Source organism: Pleurodeles waltl, chromosome 1_1, assembly GCF_031143425.1.
Source record: "Pleurodeles waltl isolate 20211129_DDA chromosome 1_1, aPleWal1.hap1.20221129, whole genome shotgun sequence".
Classification (NCBI taxonomy): domain Eukaryota; kingdom Metazoa; phylum Chordata; class Amphibia; order Caudata; family Salamandridae; genus Pleurodeles; species Pleurodeles waltl.
Window position 1 is genome coordinate 412,928,376 of NC_090436.1, and position 18,313 is coordinate 412,946,688.

General features: G+C 45.9%; 1 protein-coding gene and 1 long non-coding RNA gene across 4 annotated transcripts in view; one reads left to right on the forward strand and one right to left on the reverse strand.

Moving 5' to 3' along the window:
- GCNT4 (glucosaminyl (N-acetyl) transferase 4) overlaps window positions 1–18,313 on the forward strand; it is a 142,146-nt gene that overhangs the window by 110,851 nt on the left and 12,982 nt on the right. The gene's annotated exons all lie outside the window — the stretch shown is intronic.
- On the reverse strand, window positions 6,308–10,002 carry LOC138273459 (uncharacterized). The gene is made up of 4 exons (XR_011200348.1): window positions 9,943–10,002; window positions 9,155–9,211; window positions 6,538–6,619; window positions 6,308–6,370 (listed from the first exon to the last, which is right to left on the reverse strand). It is a non-coding gene; the product is annotated as an uncharacterized lncRNA (long non-coding RNA).

Sequence of the window (18,313 nt, forward strand, 5' to 3'; positions counted from 1 at the left end):
TTTACAGAAACGTAGCAGCTCCAAGCAAGTAAAAACAGGACTGATTGTGTCAATTGCTTTTCAAGAAATAGAAAAGTAGTTTGTGAACATATGGTAAAATATTGACCAGTGTAGTCATATAGTACTTGGTCCTTGTTCTCAGGGAGGACGAAACTCAGCAAAAGGCATGACATATGCATGCCATGGACAAAAGAGGATAAAGAATAGGAGAGTGACAGTAGAACCAGCAAATGGGAAGCCTAGGATTGGGCTGAAGCCCACAAAGAATATACAACATGTCTAAAAGAAACACCGCAACCGCTGTCTAGACCTAAAAATCAAGAAATGTATGGAAATCTGTAATTGTGAACCAATGTTGGCAAATAATTAGTCTTTTAGTAAAGGAGAACAAATGACTACAATAGCAAAAGTGTGTATGCACATTTTTATATTAAAGCCACATGACCTTAGATTAGTGAAGGTAATTTCTAGCAGTTTTATCTGACGTAAGTGGGACCTCTATTAACAATACGTGAAACTGCAGCTTTATGAAAATATTTCAATGCTTTTGCTTTTGGCTTTGATAGGGGCACCTACTAACCAGTAGTTGAACTGTGCCTTCATATTAGAATTTCAGTGCTTTTGCATTTAGCTTATGACAGTCATCTAGTAACAACTTGTATAACTGCAGCTTTCAAGAATTTCAGTACTTTTGCATTTGACTTGAGGCACACCTTAGAATGATCAGTGGAATTGTAGCTTCATGAAAGAACTCCAGTGTTTTTGCATTTGACTTGAGGGCCACCTAGGAATGTCTAGTGCAACTGTGGTTTCATGTAGGAATTTCAATGCTTTTGCATCTGACTGGAGAGAGACACCTAGTAATGACATGTAGAACTGCTGCTTCATGAAAGACTTTCAATGCTTTTGCATTTGACTTTTGAGGGACACCTAGGGGAACTGAAACTTCATATGACAATGTCAGTGCTTTTTCATGTGACTCCTGAGAGACAGCTAGTCACGACTTGTGGAACTGCACCTGGACCAAATATATTAATGCTTTTGCATCTGACTTGAGAGGGATACCTAGTAACAACTAGTGGAAGTGCTGTTGGTTGAATTGTAGCTCTGAGAAAGAATAAAAGGACCCTTTACTAAATATGGTTATTTTTTGGCTGGAAAGAATGTTGAAGTTTTTGCATTTGACGAGAGGGATCTCTAGTAATGACTTGAGAATGTGCGAGTTTGAGTGTATGTATATGTATATATATATATATATATATATATATATATATATATATATATATATAACCAGTAACCAAATATATTTAGCTGTTGTCTTGCCTTTTGCTTCTTCCTGCCACAGCCCATAGCATAAGGCTGTGGCCATTTTACTAGGACATAAATGTGGTGCCACTGAAAAAAAGTTTCTCAACAACACAGTAGAAGGCACTGGACTTTCCCAGTGATTGCTAGTACCTATATATACTAGGTTGTTTTTACACGTGATCCATAGTAATCAAGACATTTATTGAAAATCGCAATATTCATTTATCAGCATATACCAACATTGCCATATTTATCCTGTGGAAATGAACCACAATTTATTAGAATAGCAAAAGTACATATGTAAATTTTTATGTTGAAGCCACACCTCTTCAATTTTAACCCCTTCGCTGCCGGGCCTTTTCCCCCTCCTGTGCCGAGCCTTTTTTTGGCTATTTGGGGCAGTTCGCGCTTAGACCTTCATAACTTTTTGTTCACATAAGCTACCCACGCCAAATTTGCGTCCTTTTTTTCCAACATCCTAGGGATTCTAGAGGTATCCAGACTTTGTGGGTTCCCCAGAAGGAGGCCAGGAAATTAGGCAAAATACAGGGAAAATTTCGTTTTTTTTTCAAAAAAATTGGAAAAAGGGGCTGCAGAAGAAGGCTTGTGTTTTTTTTCCCTGAAAATGGCATCAACAAAGGGTTTGCGGTGCTAAAATCACCAGCTTCCCAGCTTTCAGGAACAGGCAGACTTGAATCAGAAAACCCAATTTTTCATTCCAATTTTGGCATTTTACTGGGACGTACCCCATTTTCACAATTCTTTGTGCTTTCAGCCTCCTTCCAGTCAGTGACGGAAATGGGCGTAAAACCAATGCTGGATCCCAGGAACCGAAACATTTCTGAAAAGTAGACAAAAGTCTGAATTCAGCAAGGGGTTATTTGTGTAGATCCTACAAGGGTTTCCTACAGAAAATAACAACTGAATTTTTTTTATTGAAATTGAGGTGAAAAAAACAGCAATTTTTCTCTACATTTTACTCTGTAACTTTTTCCTGCAATGTCAGATTTTTGAAAGCAATATACCGTTACGTCTGCTGGACTCCTCTGGTTGCGGGGATATATAGGACTTGTAGGTTCATCAAGAACTCTAGCTACCCAGAGCCAATAAATGAGCTGCACCCTGCAGTGGGTTTTCATTCTATACCGGGTATACAGCAATTCATTTGCTGAAATATAAAGAGTAAAAAATAGCTATCAAGAAAACCTTTGTATTTCCAAAATGGGCACAAGATAAGGTGTTGAGGAGCAGTGGTTATTTGCACATCTCTGAATTCCGGGGTGCCCATACTAGCATGTGAATTACAGGGCATTTCTCAAATAGACGTCTTTTTTACACACTCTCTTATATTTGGAGGGTAAAAATGTAGAGAAAGACAAGGGGCAATAAAACTTGTTTTGCTATTCTATGTTCCCCCAAGTCTCCCGATAAAAATGGTACCTCACTTGTGTGGGTAGGCCTAGCGCCCGCAACAGGATATGCCCCAAAACACAACGTGGACACATCCCATTTTTTCACAGAAAACAGAGGTGTTTTTTGCAAAGTGCCTACCTGTAGATTTTGGCCTCTAGCTCAGCCGGCACCTAGGGAAACCTACCAAACATGTGCATTTTTCAAAACTAGAGACCTAGGGGAATCCAAGATGGGGTGACTTGTGGGGCTCTGACCAGGTTCTGTCACCCAGAATCTTTTGCAAACCTCAACATTTGGCTAAAAAAAAACACATTTTCCTCACATTTCGGTGACAGAAAGTTCTGGAATCTGAGAGGAGCGACAAATTTCCTTCCACCCAGCGTTGCCCCAAGTCTCCCGATAAAAATGATACCTCACTTGTGTGGGTGGGCCAGGTGCCTGCAACAGAATAAGGCCCAAAACTTGTAGAGATAGAGGGGATAGCACAGCGAGTTGATAAGGACATATTCTTCTGTTATACATCTTTAGGCTGACTCTGCTTTGGGGACCCACACAAGTGAGGTGTCATTTTTCTTGGGAGACTTAGGGGAACACTGGGGAGTAGGAATTTTGTGCTGGAGCGGAGATCGTACAAACGAAAGTCAGGAAAATATGCTTTTTTAAGCATATTTTGAGGTTTGCAGAGGAGTCTGGGTAAGAAAATGTTGGGGGATCCACGAAAGCCACACCTCCCTGGACTCCTTGGGGTGTCTTGTTTTAAAAAATGTCTGGGTTTGGTAGGATTCCCTAGATGAAGGCCACACCCAGGACCAAAAACATAGGTGGCCCCTCCTCCCCAAACACAGGTAGTTTTGTAATATATCATTTTGATGTGTCCACATACGTCTGTGATGTGCCAAACACTAAAATTGTGAAAAGAAACACACTTAGGTTATGTGAAAAAGACCCCTCACCCACCAACCAAGTTGGTGGCGTGCTTCATCATCGGTGTCCCACCCGAGGCACCTAGCGTGTCACAGGTGTGCTGCGATGTCTAATTACAGCGGAGCAGATTTTGTCATTTTTACCACACATACTGGTTGGATTTGGCACGAGGGTGAGTGATGGTTCAGTGGATCAAATTTTATTAACAACAGATTTCACAAAAATGAAATGCACTGTTAATAACTGAAAGGCAAAAAACTGAACCAATGACTCACAGCTCGTGAGCTGTAAAATCACGACAAGGCACTAACCACTTTACAGTCCATTCACACACCTTTCATCCATGACACGCACAAGACCATTCACACCGCCAGCCACGGGCCCAGCACATTACAACACTCACATCGACAGTCAACGCCACTCAAGGGCCCATCACTTACATATGCCTACATGCCTGATACAACAATCACACCAGCTGATGGGAGTGTGTGGACTGGTGTTTGGCTGGCAGTGTGTTGCAGTAGCCAACAGCAAGTCAATATGTACACTGTGTACACCCTCAGCCAAGCCCCACTCCACACACAATGGCATCACTTTTTTCTTATTTATTTTTAAACAAAGAAACCCCTAACTAAGTAGAAATAATTACAAAAATACAAACACAAAAGCTCTAAGTACATGACAGAAATGCTAACCATGAAACTGAACACATGAAAATACAAAACAGACATGAGTTTACACTCCTGGTTGTTCCCAGTAATTCTTCTGGGTGTGGTAATTCTTAAACCAACCACCCACACACAGCTAAGGCTTTGAAGGACAATCTGGGCAGTACATTCGAGTCTCCCTCTGGATACCTCTTCGAAAACACACTCTACATTTCTTAGCTGGAAAGTCTTTTTTGGGTGTGGGAGGAATGTGCTCAGCAAAGTGGCGATCTTTCAATCTAGCCACATCCTCCACCACTGCTTCTCTAGGAACTCTGGCCTGTTCCACCACAATAAGGCTCTCTATCCCTGACTCCTGAAATTTCACAAATGTCCTCTTTGACTCTGGAGACCTATCCTTAAACACAATAAAAGCATTAAAAGTTGCTAAGTGGAAGAGGTGAATTGCTAACTTCTTATACCAAACGTAAGACTTACGAATAGCAGTATAAGGTTCCAACCTCTGATCAACTCTATCTACACCTCCCATGTGCTTATTATAATCTAAAATGCACACAGGTTTGCGCACTTCAGCAACCTGGCCCCAAACAGTCACGGGGGAAGTACTCTCATCATGGATGGTACTTAGTATGTAGACATCCCTCCTGTCTGAAAACTTCAAAGCTAGCAGCTCATCATTCCGCAAGGCACTGCACTGTTCCCTCTCAAGTTTTTTACAGACAAGCTCCCTTGGATAGCCTTTCCGGTTACAACAAATTGTGCCACAAGCAACAGTGTCCACACTGAACAATTAATTCCTTGAACAACTGCACTCCAGTGTAAAAGTTATCTACATACAAATGGTGACCTTTGTTGAACAGTCATCTACCAAGTTCCCACACAATTTTCTCAGTAACTCCAAAAGTGGGAGGACAACCAGGGGGGTCAATACTGGAATCCCTACCAGTGTAGACACGGAAATTATACACATATCCTGTACTACTTTCAGACAGCATATACAATTTAATTCCACATCGTGCCCTCTTGCTAGGAATGTACTGCCTAAAAACCAAATGACCCTTGAAGAGGACCAAAGACTTGTCCACAGCTATTTCTTTGCCTGGAACATAGACCTCTGAAAACCGATCTACAAAATGATCAAGGACAGGCCTAATCTTAAAAAGACGGTCAGAATCAGGGTGATCTCGTGGCAAGGCTAATACATTGTCAATAAAGTGCAGCATCCTAAGAAGAAGCAAATACCGATTACGACTCATTGTTGCAGGAAATATAGCTGTGCCATCAAGGGACTAGTAGACCAATAAGAAGCCAGTGACGGCTTCCTTATCAACCCCATCAAAAGAGTCAAACCTAAAAGCCTTTTCATCTCCTCCAAATTTGTGGGAATCCACTGGGCAGCTCTAGAGTGCGGCCTAAGTCTAGCAGCGTTGTCGCTCAAATACTGCTCCGCATACAAATTAGTGTGCTCAACAATCTCTTCCAAAAACACATCGTCCACAAATAACTCAAAGAAATTGACAGGCAAAAGGTTCTCAGTATTGACTCTACACCCCGGGAGACCAGTAAAGGCAGGCAACTCTGGCTGCTTCATGTTTGGGGCAACCCAGAGTTCAGGTCTTCTAACGGGAAACCTTTCAGCCCCAGGTTGCTGCACTAATGGCACATCAGTGTCCTCCTCTGAAACAGGCCCTTCATCTGCACGGAGTGTGGCTTCCTCATCAGAAGATTCCTCTCCGGCAGAAACTTCACTGCCAGAATCCCTCACTTCCTCCTCTGCCTTAGATGCAGAGTTCGTCTCATAATCATGATCAGACAATGAGTCAAAAAGCATACCAACCACCTGCTGAGCGCTCATCCTGTGGCTAGCCATGATCTTTCCTACTAAAATTAACTGGACAAATGCACCGCCAACAACCAGCACTGTGTAATATAAGTAATAAAATGTAGCTTTATTAGTAAGAGTTATAAACTCAAAAACTATACCGCTCACTTGCCTGAAAAAGCTTGACTCACCAGCAACTACTCTGCCAGACACAGCAATCACCAATGATATCCCACTAAAAAGAAGGAAAGAAAAGCTCATTAGACATATGACAACACAAATATCATTGTGCACAAATTGACTGAGAATTTCACACACAATCCTGCATTTAGTACACCACATACAAACATGTCATTCATGCATGGCAACAATACTCCTTTGGAGTAAATTGTTTTTACTTACCTAAAACATGCAACTATGCAAATCGCCGGTCAACCACTCCCAAAACGCAAGGAGCCACTGCAAAGAAAGCAAGCGCTTTGAACTAGAACAAAAAGGAGAAATAAACTGTTATAATCACAAATGCAAATACTTCGTCAGTTGACAAACACCCCGCCACCAAGCATTTCAAAATTTTCCCTGATGCTTAAGTGGATTCTGCCCCCACTGGGGGCAGATGAGCCTAAAAATAAGGCCGATTTGCACCCAAAGGGGGCAGAAATGGCCATCAGAAATGTGCCCCCTTTGGGGGGGGGGCAACCCTTGCCAAAGGGGTCACACCCCCGCACACAAAACATACACACAAGATCCCTGGTGCCCAAGTGGATTCTGCTTCCCTTGGGGGCAGATGGGCCTAAAATGAATAGGCCAGTCTACCCCCAAGGGGGCAGAAATGGCCAACAGTTCAGTGCCCCCCACCCCCAACACAAAAAAACAAAGGAAACAAAAAATAAATCCCTGGTGGCTTCTGCTCCCCCCGGGGGCAGATGGGCCTAAACAAACAGGCCTATCTGCCCCCAAAGGGGGCAGAAATGGTCTAAATAATATTGGCTGCCCCCCCTTTGGGAGCAACTCCTGCCCAACACCCCCCACGCTAAGTGAATTAGGCCCATCTGACCCCAGTGGGGGGCAGAACTGCCCAACAGTGCTTTGCCCCCAACACAAAGGAAACAAAAAAAAAAACCCTGGCGTCTTGGTGGCTTCTGCCCCCTTTGGACCTAAAAGCCACCCCCCCCCCCCCCCCACACCAAAAATATTTGGCCGATCTGCCCCCAGGGGGGTTAGAAATGGCATAAAACATATTAGCCCCCTAGGGGGAGCAACCCTTGCCTAAGGGGCCTCTCCCAGCAACATAAAACAAACAAAACACAATATAAACAAAAATCCCTGTTTTTTTTAGTGGGCATTCCTGCTGCTCGATCACATTGCGATTGGGCAGCAGGAGTGCTGAAAGAGACATCGAGGGAAAGGAAAACCCTTTCCTTTCCCCTGATGTCTCTTTTAGAGCATTTCGGTCTCGCAGTGTTCTAACTGGACGGATTGTATCCTTGCGCCGCAGACTTGAAAATACTGATAGTTCTGCCTAATGACAGCATTTGCTGTGTTTCCAGCATAATTTTTCAGGAAAATTTAATTCATTATATCCATATTTAGAGTACTCCCAAAAAAATAACTTTGTGTTGGCCCCCTTCTGTCAGTCATGAGTTAAACAGTTGAAGTGTTGATCATCTCTCGCCCAGCTTATAGAACCGCATACATAGAACAGGGATATGGTTCACCCCCATTCTACTTTGGCTGTATTGCATGTGTTATTAAAGTCGGCCTACAGAACAGCCATTTGAGGTTAGCATGTTGGGCACTATGAGTGACAGCATTTTGCTACATTATATCCAAGAATGCATTCATGTCCTGTGCGTTCAACTGGAAACTGGCCTCCATGGAGCCTATTTTAGTTCTCCACACACAAAGTATTTACAGGTGTGCACACGGACAGATAAGGAGGATGTGTCACTCTGCCCAAGTCTCCTTGTTTTGGCTTTCTGGAAAGGTTGGTTAAATCTTGGAGGATTTCTCCTCCCAACAGGCATGTGAGATGCTATCTCATGCCAAAGATGTGTGGGAAGAACGTCATTCATTTATTTTGTCCCAGAAGCTACTGATTATTATTATTTTATAATTTTGTCATCTCCCGCCCCCAAAAGTTTATTTATTGTAGTTTACATTGGACAAATCAAGCAATTTATGAAGTTGTTCTTTTTAATCATTTAAATGAGCATATATGTAGGGCACAGATTTCAAAATTACCAAAGGCAGAGGACACTTCATTTTGATTATAGGTGATGTTGGTTTAGCTAAGAAGATTCTTTGTAGTGAGGACTATGATGTATTTTCCCCTTCAAAGATGGAGGTGATGACATGAGAGACCAATGCAATATAGCAATGTCATCTCATCTTGATATAAAAACTTTCCCACTTAGGTCTGTATTTTATTTCAGTGCTGCTGTCTCCTTCTTAGTTGCAGTTGCACAGCTCCACCTCCTCTTTTGTTGCTGTGCGTCTTTGCAACTCAACCTTCTCTTTTGATGCTGTGCATCATTGCTGAACCAGAGCACTCCCATCCAATGCACTGAAAAAAAACATCTGGGGTGAGTGCGTATAATTTGCTTGTGGAGTTGGGGGGGGGGTGGATAGTCCCATAGTATTAGTTAGCACTCTCAGAATTTCCCAGTCCCTGGGAGTAGCTTACCCAGTCTAGTTTTTACTTTCCATTCTGGGAAATTGCAGTGGGATAAATGAGAATACTAATCCCAGAATGCAAAAAATATACCTTGGGTTGGATTAACTACTCATGCATGAACCGGTGAAACGTCAGAGCTGTTTTCATATGTAGTTGCCTTCATTCCCATTTGCAGTTGTGGCAAAGGGAAGTAGTGTACTGACAAGGAGCTGTCCACTTCGGTGCTTGAAATAGGGGATGAGTGTAGTGCTTCCACTTAGGGAGTAGATTTTTTAAACCATGGTCTGTCATAGGCTGTTTTTTTTAAAAAGTACGTGAGAGTGAAGAAGCCCCCTTCCATACCTGCTAATCCAGCTGAGATTGTCCCCCTCCCTTTCACAACGTCTGCGTCAGGAATACCTAAAAGGGAAAAAGAACAACACAGTAAAAACCAGGAAGCATGCTCGTGGCAGGTCTTCGACAGTAACAATGGACTTGCCCTTTCAGGGGAAGCAGGGCGAACCTCCGCTAAATGGAGAGATGTTCCCCACCCCTTGCATGGAAAAGGTAGAAGCTGTGCTTGGAGAAGGACATGGGAGGGGCATCGCACAGGAACAAGCAGGAGCTCTGCCGTGATCAACAAGAGGGAACCGCATCCAGCACCGACCGCGAGAAGGAGAGTGAGCTACCCGAACCGCTGCCAGGATGAGGAAGCCAGGACAGGGGCAGGAAACTTGGTGTGAGGACCGGTGGATGCCGCCAGTTGAAGCTCCAGAGCCCACCACAACTTGGGAGAGTTGTGGCTAGTTTGGTGAGTGGGAGGTGTGTCAGCGACAATTGTCTGGCATGTAAAGGTTGTGGAGACAAGAGGGGACACTGCAAGGCCTGAAACTAAGAAAGCATTTAGGTTAAGAAAAGCATTCCAAGTTACTCCAAGTGTAATTTTTGCCTTTAGTTTTCTTTTCCTCTTTGTTTTTTTATTTTGTTTCCTGCCCCCTCCCCACCTTTCCAGTGAGTGCCTGGGACTCATTTCTCATTAGGAAAAACCTATCCCTGAGCACTGTCTCCAGAGAGAAGGAAACCGATCCCATAGGGAGACACCGGTGTTATGATGACGGTGAATATACCTAGTTAAGGAACTTAATACTTACCAAATTGTATGTGCTCTGTTTTGAGAGTACTGGCGGCGACCTCCAACGTGGAATCCTGCAAGTGATGAGAAAGACAATATCAGCCCGTTGGTCAAGATTGAAAGGAATCTAACAAAGACATTAGATTCTTCCCATTGAGAAGCAGACAAATGTGTGCAACATTGCTCTGTTTTTGTTTTTGTGTGGCCAAATAAAAGCCAAAATTTGAAAACTAACCAAGCCTCCGAAGCCATATTTCCGCCCTTCCCTCCAACAGAGAGGCTCGTAGACACGAGCCACAGCCCTATATGATGGACTGTGTGGTCTAATATTCCGAAACGAACACTTGAGTGCACCAATTATTTTTAAATGTCTAAGTTCAGTGATCCAGACATGGCCAATAAGTAAATCGCCCACTAGACTAGGCATGCCATCACACATTCCTATGAAGAAAGTCAAGAAATGATAAAGAAGCGTTTTCACTTAAGAAATGGCTAGACATGCTGGATTTGTCAGCGCTTGTTTATTTTGGTTTAAGTGCTTCATTGGAAGGTATTTTTGTTCTTTGCTCTCTCCTTTTCACACCCGTCTGATTTACTATCCAGTTCCATGTGTTTTTAATTTGTTTTATTTTTTATTTTTACGAGCACCCAGCAGCTGCACAGCTCAGATCACAATACTGGGCAATTTATGATATATGCTGTATTAAACAGTTTCCAGTGATTAGAGCTGTGTTTGTCATATTATACTATAAATAAATACTTTTGTTTAAATGCGACCTATGCGAACCTCTGTAATTAGGCAAAATAAATCTACAATCCAGTGAGGGCCTCAATAGGAGATGGGAAAACCCCTTCTCGTCTTTAAACTGCTCCAAGGCTTTATTACTGCTCATCGGTCGAAGAGGAAGTGAAACTCTGCCTGTGAACAGAGAGCTCAGCAACCTTCTCTCTAGTAAATTAATATCGACATTTACCAGGCCCTGCTGAAATGTAGGCTTACCTGGCAGGGGCTGTACAGTTGTACCTTGCTCAACGGAACCATACGAAGAGGAACAGTGAGATTAGAGCGATGGCATAGTCTCCTCACCCATGTAGTGCCCCGGTGACACTAGGAAGGGTGATGGAGGCGAGCCGAAGCATATGGTCTGAACTGCAGGATGGATGGGCAACTGGGCAATAATAACCTGTGCCTCAAGCACCAGATTAGCAGTATCTGCCACTGAAGGTCTGTAACGTCAGCATCCTATGACGGTGGCAGACGTATGACATTTTTCACCTCTGTACTTCGGGACACACACATACAGTGACACTTTCAATAGTGCAAAAGGTCATTTATTTAGGACAGGCTTTAAACATAAACAACATTGAACTTCAAATGTATACCCAAACATTAACTAAACCCCCAACTTCCAGTTTTTCTTTGCTCATCTCTCTCTCTTCCAAACCTCTCTTCACTTCTCCTCCCCTAGACACTCCCCTATTCCTCACATGCCCTACTTGCTTCGAGCATACCCCCTCACTCTGCTCCTTCACCTCCTTGTAATTCCCCTTGGAAGGGTGGACAAGCCCGCATCTTACACTCCATCTTCTGCCATATCCTCAGAATGCCACCTGCCCTAACTGACTCTCGATTCCCTTCTGTCGTTCCCTCTCTATCTACCCCCTGATGTCTCCATACCCTTCCTATCTTTCTTAACTGCCGGGTGGAGGGGTGGTCAAAATCTGATCTTCCCCAACAGCGGTCAGCGTGGAAAGAGGCCGACCCTCCCTCCCCCTTTTTAAACCCTACACTAAATCCCAATCCAACTCCTTCACGCCACTTCCTGCCGTCTCCCGAACGTGCCCGCGGAGAGACTAGAGCCAGTCTCCCTCTCCGCGGGCCCCTCCATCGGGACACACACATACAGTGACACTTTCAGTAGTGCAAAAGGTAATTTATTTAGTACAGGCTTTAAACATAAACAACATTGAACTTCAAGTGTATACCCAAACATTAACTAAACCCCCAACTTCCAGTTTTCCTTTGCTCATCTCTCTCTCTTCCAAACCTCTCTTCACTTCTCCTCCCCTAGACACTCCCCTATTCCTCACATACCCTACTTGCTTCGAGCATACCCCCTCACTCTGCTCCTTCACCTCCTTGTAATGCCCCTTTGGAAGGGTGGACAAGCCCTCATCTGGCTCTCTACCCTCCCCCATCTTCTGCCATCCAGCATAACTCACTTGGCGTTTTGCTGACCCACTCAAGGAAGAACAAACCTTCAGGTCCCCCTTTTTTATTTTTATTTTTTTTAATACTCTTAGGTTTGTTCTCTAAACCACAGCTTCTCTCCCCATAACTCACTTAACAACAGTCTCAACTCTGCCAGATAATACGCGTTTCCTAGCTTCGACAGATATACCCCTTCCGCCCTAAAAATTGTCTCCTCATGCTTTTTGATGTCCTCATGCCTAAGGACCTTGATCCTTTGAGCCCAACAGAATACCTTCATGGCCCTGTTCAGTTTCCTGCGAGACCTCTCAATGGCTCTGTGATTAACTGCCCCTCTCCACACTCGCCTGGGCACAAATTCTGTCCACACCAGGCATGTGCCATGCAGCCTTTGTTTCAAAAGTTCCAAGTCTCTCTGCATCAGTTGTATGAGTGTGAGCCCTGATAGTTTCACAAGGTCATTTTCCCCCAGGTGAATCAGTAGTAAATCAGGACATCCCCATTCCGGCAAACTCGCAGTGATAAATGGAAGCAAACTTCCCCACCTCATGCCACTCTTCCCCCACCAAAAAACTTCATGGTGTCGGCTAGGAAGTCCCATCGCCCTGCCGTAAATTTACTTCTCTGCAAACTTCGCTGCCCAGTGAACGAAAGAATGGCTGACCAGCCATGTCACTATCTTGTCTCTCTGTGGCCCAGCCACGCAACCTGTAAAGTAAAAACACTGTAACGGCTGTCCTGAAACTTAAACACCCCCCCCCCCCCCCCCCACACACACACCATACCCCTCAGGTAATCAAACCGCCCGTTTGAAAATTCTGTTTTATGGCCTCACAACATCTGGATTTCCACCTACCTATGGCCTTAATTTTCGCCCAGTCCCAACCCAAGTGAGCTGCCGCTGCGCCAATCCGAAATGAATGCGTGCCAAAGTCCACTGCGTGCCGGCCTATTCGTCCAAGAGCCATTCTCAACACCTGCAGCAGCTGATAACTAGTAAGCTTCACCCCTGTGTCGTGGACAAATACCCCGTAATCCCCCGTCCTGCGCAGCCTTTGTTTGAGTGCCGTCCATTCCGACACCGGGCACGCCAGTTCACCCACCCCCTTCTCCAGCCATACCCACTTTCCCTTTACCAACTGGTCTGTCTTCGAGCGTCTGAGCCAAATGCCCAACTGTTCCCCTATGAATGCACACCTCCTTTGTCTTTACCCCTATCTCTTTCCCCACCCCCAACAATTCAGACACTCTGAAAGCACCAAAAAACATCCAGACCGTGCACAGGCGGAATAAACCCACTTCGTACTCGTCCGAGCAGCACATGTAATAACTCGAGAAGTATGTCAAATGTGATGGGTTCTCTGGCTGGTTTGCTTGCACTGGACCTAACTCTACCCCAGCCCTTCAACTTTTGCCCTAGCAAATCATTGCGCGCTGGATCGGTACCAAAAAACAATTTCCCATAAAACAAATCCCCAGCCAGTTTTCCCCCAATAGTTGCAGGAGATAAACCCTCCTCAATCAGATAAAGCACAAAACGCAGTGCGCGTGCCTCAAGATCCTGCGATCCTAAAGCCCCAAAATTTCCCACAATCAACTCAAAAGATTGAAACTCCAACCATGCAAGCCTGTAACTCCGCCGAGTGGACACTGCTAAAGACATCACCACCAGCCCCGTGATCATCACGTCCCCACTCCCAAATTTCTGCCGGGACTGCAGTCTTGCTCCATTCTGCTTCTGGGGCCAACTCGCGGAAAAGCTGCCACTGTGAACGAGACAGGGAGTCCGCAATCTCGTTGTAAATCCCAGGTATGTGTGCTGCTTTAAAAATAACATTTAGAGATAAACATTTAAGCATAAACTGGTGCAATAAGCGCAACACTCTAAGGTCCCTCGCTCGCTGCCTGTTGACTAGTTCCACAACAGTCATGTTGTCCACCTGAAAAAAACACTGTCCTGTTGCCCAGTTCCTGTCCTCAGACTGCCAGAGCCATCAGAAGTGGAAAAAACGTGAGGCAAGCAATGCTCCTTCCTTGCTGCACCCATTGCCGGGGCCAATAGCCAAAACCCGAGGCTCCCGCTGCATCAGAAAAAATCTGAACCTGCCACACTGTATCGGTGTCCCCAAAAGACATAGGTACCCCATTGAAATCTTTACAAAAAGTTTCCCAAACTTTAATGTCCTCTCTCAGGGCCAACGAAATCCTAATCCTGTGGTGTGGAAGTACTGCTCCTGACATGGATAACCTCAAACGCCTACAAAATGTCCTTCCTCCCCTCACCACCCTGCATGCAAAATTAAGGTACCCCAACAGCTTTTGGGCCATTCGCAAATCCATCTTGCAAAGTCCCCGCACCATCGCCAGGAACTCTAGAATCTCTGCGACTTTAGTCGCCGGCAATCTGGCCACCAACGTGTTTGCGTCCAATTCGATGCCCAAAAAGGTCATCACTGCTAGCGGGCCCTCTGTCTTTTCTGGCTGCTGAGTTACTCTGAAAGTCTGCCAACGCCTGGGCGCAAGCCCCAGATGTGGCCATCCCTACAAATAGGAAATCATCGAGGTAGTGAGTCACCGTCCGATGCCCACTCATTTTAACGAAAACCCACTGCAAAAAGGTACTAAAGCTTTCAAAAAGTGCGCATGAAATAGCACAGCCCATGGGTAACACCCGGTCCACATAAATGGCTCCATCCAGCTGCATACCCAGGAGGTCAAAATCTGCTGGATCAATGGGTAATAACCTGAAAGCCGATTGTATGTCACATTTTGCCATTTCTGCCCTGCGCCCACACTTCAGAACTAACCTCACAGCATCATCCACCGAGGCACAAACCACCTTGGAGTCCTCGTGTGTGATAAAATCGTTGACAGACGTTCCCTCAGGCCATGACAAGTGGTGTATTAAACTAAACTCACCCGGTGCTTTTTTGGGCACGACCCCTAGGGGTGATATCATTAAATTCTCACTTGGCCACTTACCCAGCACCACCTCCTTTGCCACTTTGTCGCGAACCCCCTGAGGTTGTTCTTTAGCTGACCGCAAACTATATGCCGATCTCCTATACCGAGGACGCTGGTATCCTACCCTGAAACTTTCACGAAAACCCCACTCCAACTGACAAGCCTTATCCGGATCTGGGTAGCTGTGTAACCAAGGCAATAAAAACTCCAGCCTAACCGGCGTAGGACCCCTTTGGCGCAGTAGCGCCTTGTGTGTCCCGCCCTCTGGACGCCCTCCATTTTTCTGCTGGACTGGATAAGGAAAAGCATTGAGTGACTGGATGACGGCCATCGCACTTGGAGCAGTCATGTTTGAACCTACACTGTTGTCGAGAGCAGAACCCCTTATTGAAATTCCAGCAAGCCCCCGTGGTGGGCACCGGGGCCTTGCTGGCTGTGCCCGCCCCTCCCTGGGTGGGACAAGACTGAAAAGGCTTGTAGACAACTGGTAAACCACTCGCTGTATGCGTGGAGGCCGAAGATTGAGACGATACCATCCAGTGCATCCAAAGTTCAGGGTCCACATCCCCCCCATGGTTTTTCCGGATTTACGCTCACCCTGGCCCTGAACTCCTCGTCATAGCTCAGCCATGCGAAACCCCCAAAATGTAACTGTGCCTTCCTTATGATGTCCATGTACTTAAAAAGTGCTATGGCCCTGTCCGGATATTTCTCACAATATATACTGGCAAATATCAAGAGGGCAGATGTCCAATTATCCATTGTAATAGGGACCCTGGGCCTGCGTGCCAGCTCCCATTCCTCCTCCTTGGAACCCTCCTTAGCCTGAATATCCCTATGTAAAAGTTTAAAAACATCTACATATTCATGTCTCCAAATTCGTGTTTCCGTTTTCTCGGCCACATGCGACCCCAGTGGCATGGCCAGTCCCATATATGGGAGCCGCTTCTTATGGCTTCCCCCTTCCTTATCTTCTGTACCTGTGTCATCCCCGGTCTTCTGACTGCCTTGCTCAGTAACTGCTGCGGGTAGGGCCTCCTTAATCTTGCTCACCTCGCCCTCCTGGCCTGAACCAACCCCGGGTGTCTCTAAAACTGACCCATCCCGACACCAATGGACTTGTGTGTACATGAGCCCTTGGTGCCTCCTCCTCCCTCACCCCAAACTGACCACCAACTACCCTTACCTCTGTCCACTGCCCCCATATTTCGCGGCGTTTTCTTCAAGAACCGTCCTTGTGACGTCATTTGCCGCACTCCTGATGGCCCTTCCGCCAAGACGGTGTCCTGTAAATCAAAAGCAGCGGAAGAGGTTGCGCCGCACTTGCGCCCTGGGGTCCCCCCGTTTCCCGCCTGCCTTGTGCTTAATTTGTCTGGCCTTTCCTGGGGCTGCCTTGGCTTTAGCTGCCCACCCCCCCCACGGCTTTGCCCGCATATTTTCCACGTTTCTTAGCTGGGGTCCCTGCCCCCACAGAGGAAGCGGGCCCTCCCCTGGGGCATGACAAATCTAAAGGGGCCCAAACTCCGCTGGGCCCCGGCATGGGCTCTTCATCCCCATCTGCATGCCTTGCGGGAGTCTCTTCCCCCCCACTGGGTCCCCCATGGTACATGGGGGCCCAATCTGCTTTGAGCCTGAACCCAAGTCCTCCATGGCCCCCTCAGCCCCGACCCCTTTGTCATCCTCCTTGCCTGAAAACATTAGGGGGCTGTGAGCGCTTCGCGCCCTCCCCCCCAGCTTTTTCCCCTTGTTCCTGCACTCCACCCCCTTATCACCATCCGAGTCTAAGGAGTGACATGTGGCAATGGCAGCCGCTACCCGGCTCAATGTGGCAGGCGTCGGCCATGTCATTCCGACCCAGGCCTGGTCGAGATTCCCAAGCCTGAGCAGGTCGGAACGGCTGGCTTCGCCTAACATGCGAAGCGCGGCCTTGACTGCTTCAGCGTCATGGCTGGTTGCCATGGCGCTGTGTAGTGTAAGCGGCGAAGCTGCGTGTAGAAAAAAATAAAACGTGGGCCCGCAGAGACCTCGCGCACCAGCGACACGCCCTTCCGAGCACTCCCTCACTACCCTCCCTAACGCGAAGGCAACGGAGCCTTGCGCTTCAGCTAAATTAAATCTAAACTAAAGTTATCTGGCTCCGGGCCCGCAAAGCCTCGGTGCCTCTTACCGCTAACCCCGAAAAACCCACCACACTCGCAAACAAGAGGGTCGGCCTCAAAATCCGCTCTTCCCTAACAGCGGTCGGCGCAGAAAGAGGCCGACCCTCCCCCTTTTTAAACCCTACACTAAATTCCACCCCCACTTACCTGTCCACCAATCCAACTCCTTCACGCCACTTCCTGCCGTCTCCCGAACGTGCCCGCGGAGAGACTAGAGCGAGTCTCCCTCTCCACAGGCCCCTCCATAGTGACAGCTTGCCACAGTGAGTGAAATATCATACACCTGTCTAGTACACATGGAGGTGAGCTGTGCACTATCATTGTAAAATGTCATAGTGCGGTTGGAGGCCGTCTGCTTAGTCAAAATCCCAACTACTTGGGCACGCTCACAAACTGGACAAGGAAACAACTCCACCCTTTAAAATGAAGGTTATCTTTGTCTGAAGTGGGTGCATTGTTTGATGCCTGCATTGTCTTTCTCTGCCTTCGTAATTTTAGCAGTTTCTTAGAAAATCCCAATATTTAGTGGGAAGAATGACATTTTGGCATTACCGCGCACTGCCAGAGGTCTCTACCACACTGTCAGATGTAGGCTCAAACGGCAGTCTAAGCCAAGGCACACTGCTGATAATGCTGTTGAACCATTCTACCTATTGAAGATAATCTATTGTAATTTAACATGGAGAAACATGCATGCACCCATTTTCTAGGCCTGGCTCAGAGACCCTTTAGTTGTTTATAAATAAAAAGTATATTTATATGGTAGTGTTTGAGTAATTAAATCGTATAAATAAAAGATACAAAATCAATAAATATATAAAGTAATCCAAAATTCAAAAAAAGACACAAACCTGTCAAAACTAACACAGGTTTCAATGTGCATCAAGGTCCAGCACTCCCTTTCTGTTGGAAAAAGCCGTTTAAGTGGGAGTAGTTAATTCCTTGAGGTTTGGACCTACTTTTAACCTCTTGTAGGCAACTTGGTGAAGGAAAATTGAGTGTGACAAAAAGTCATTATTTTTCGATTTTTTTTATTTTTTATTGTTCTTCATGAT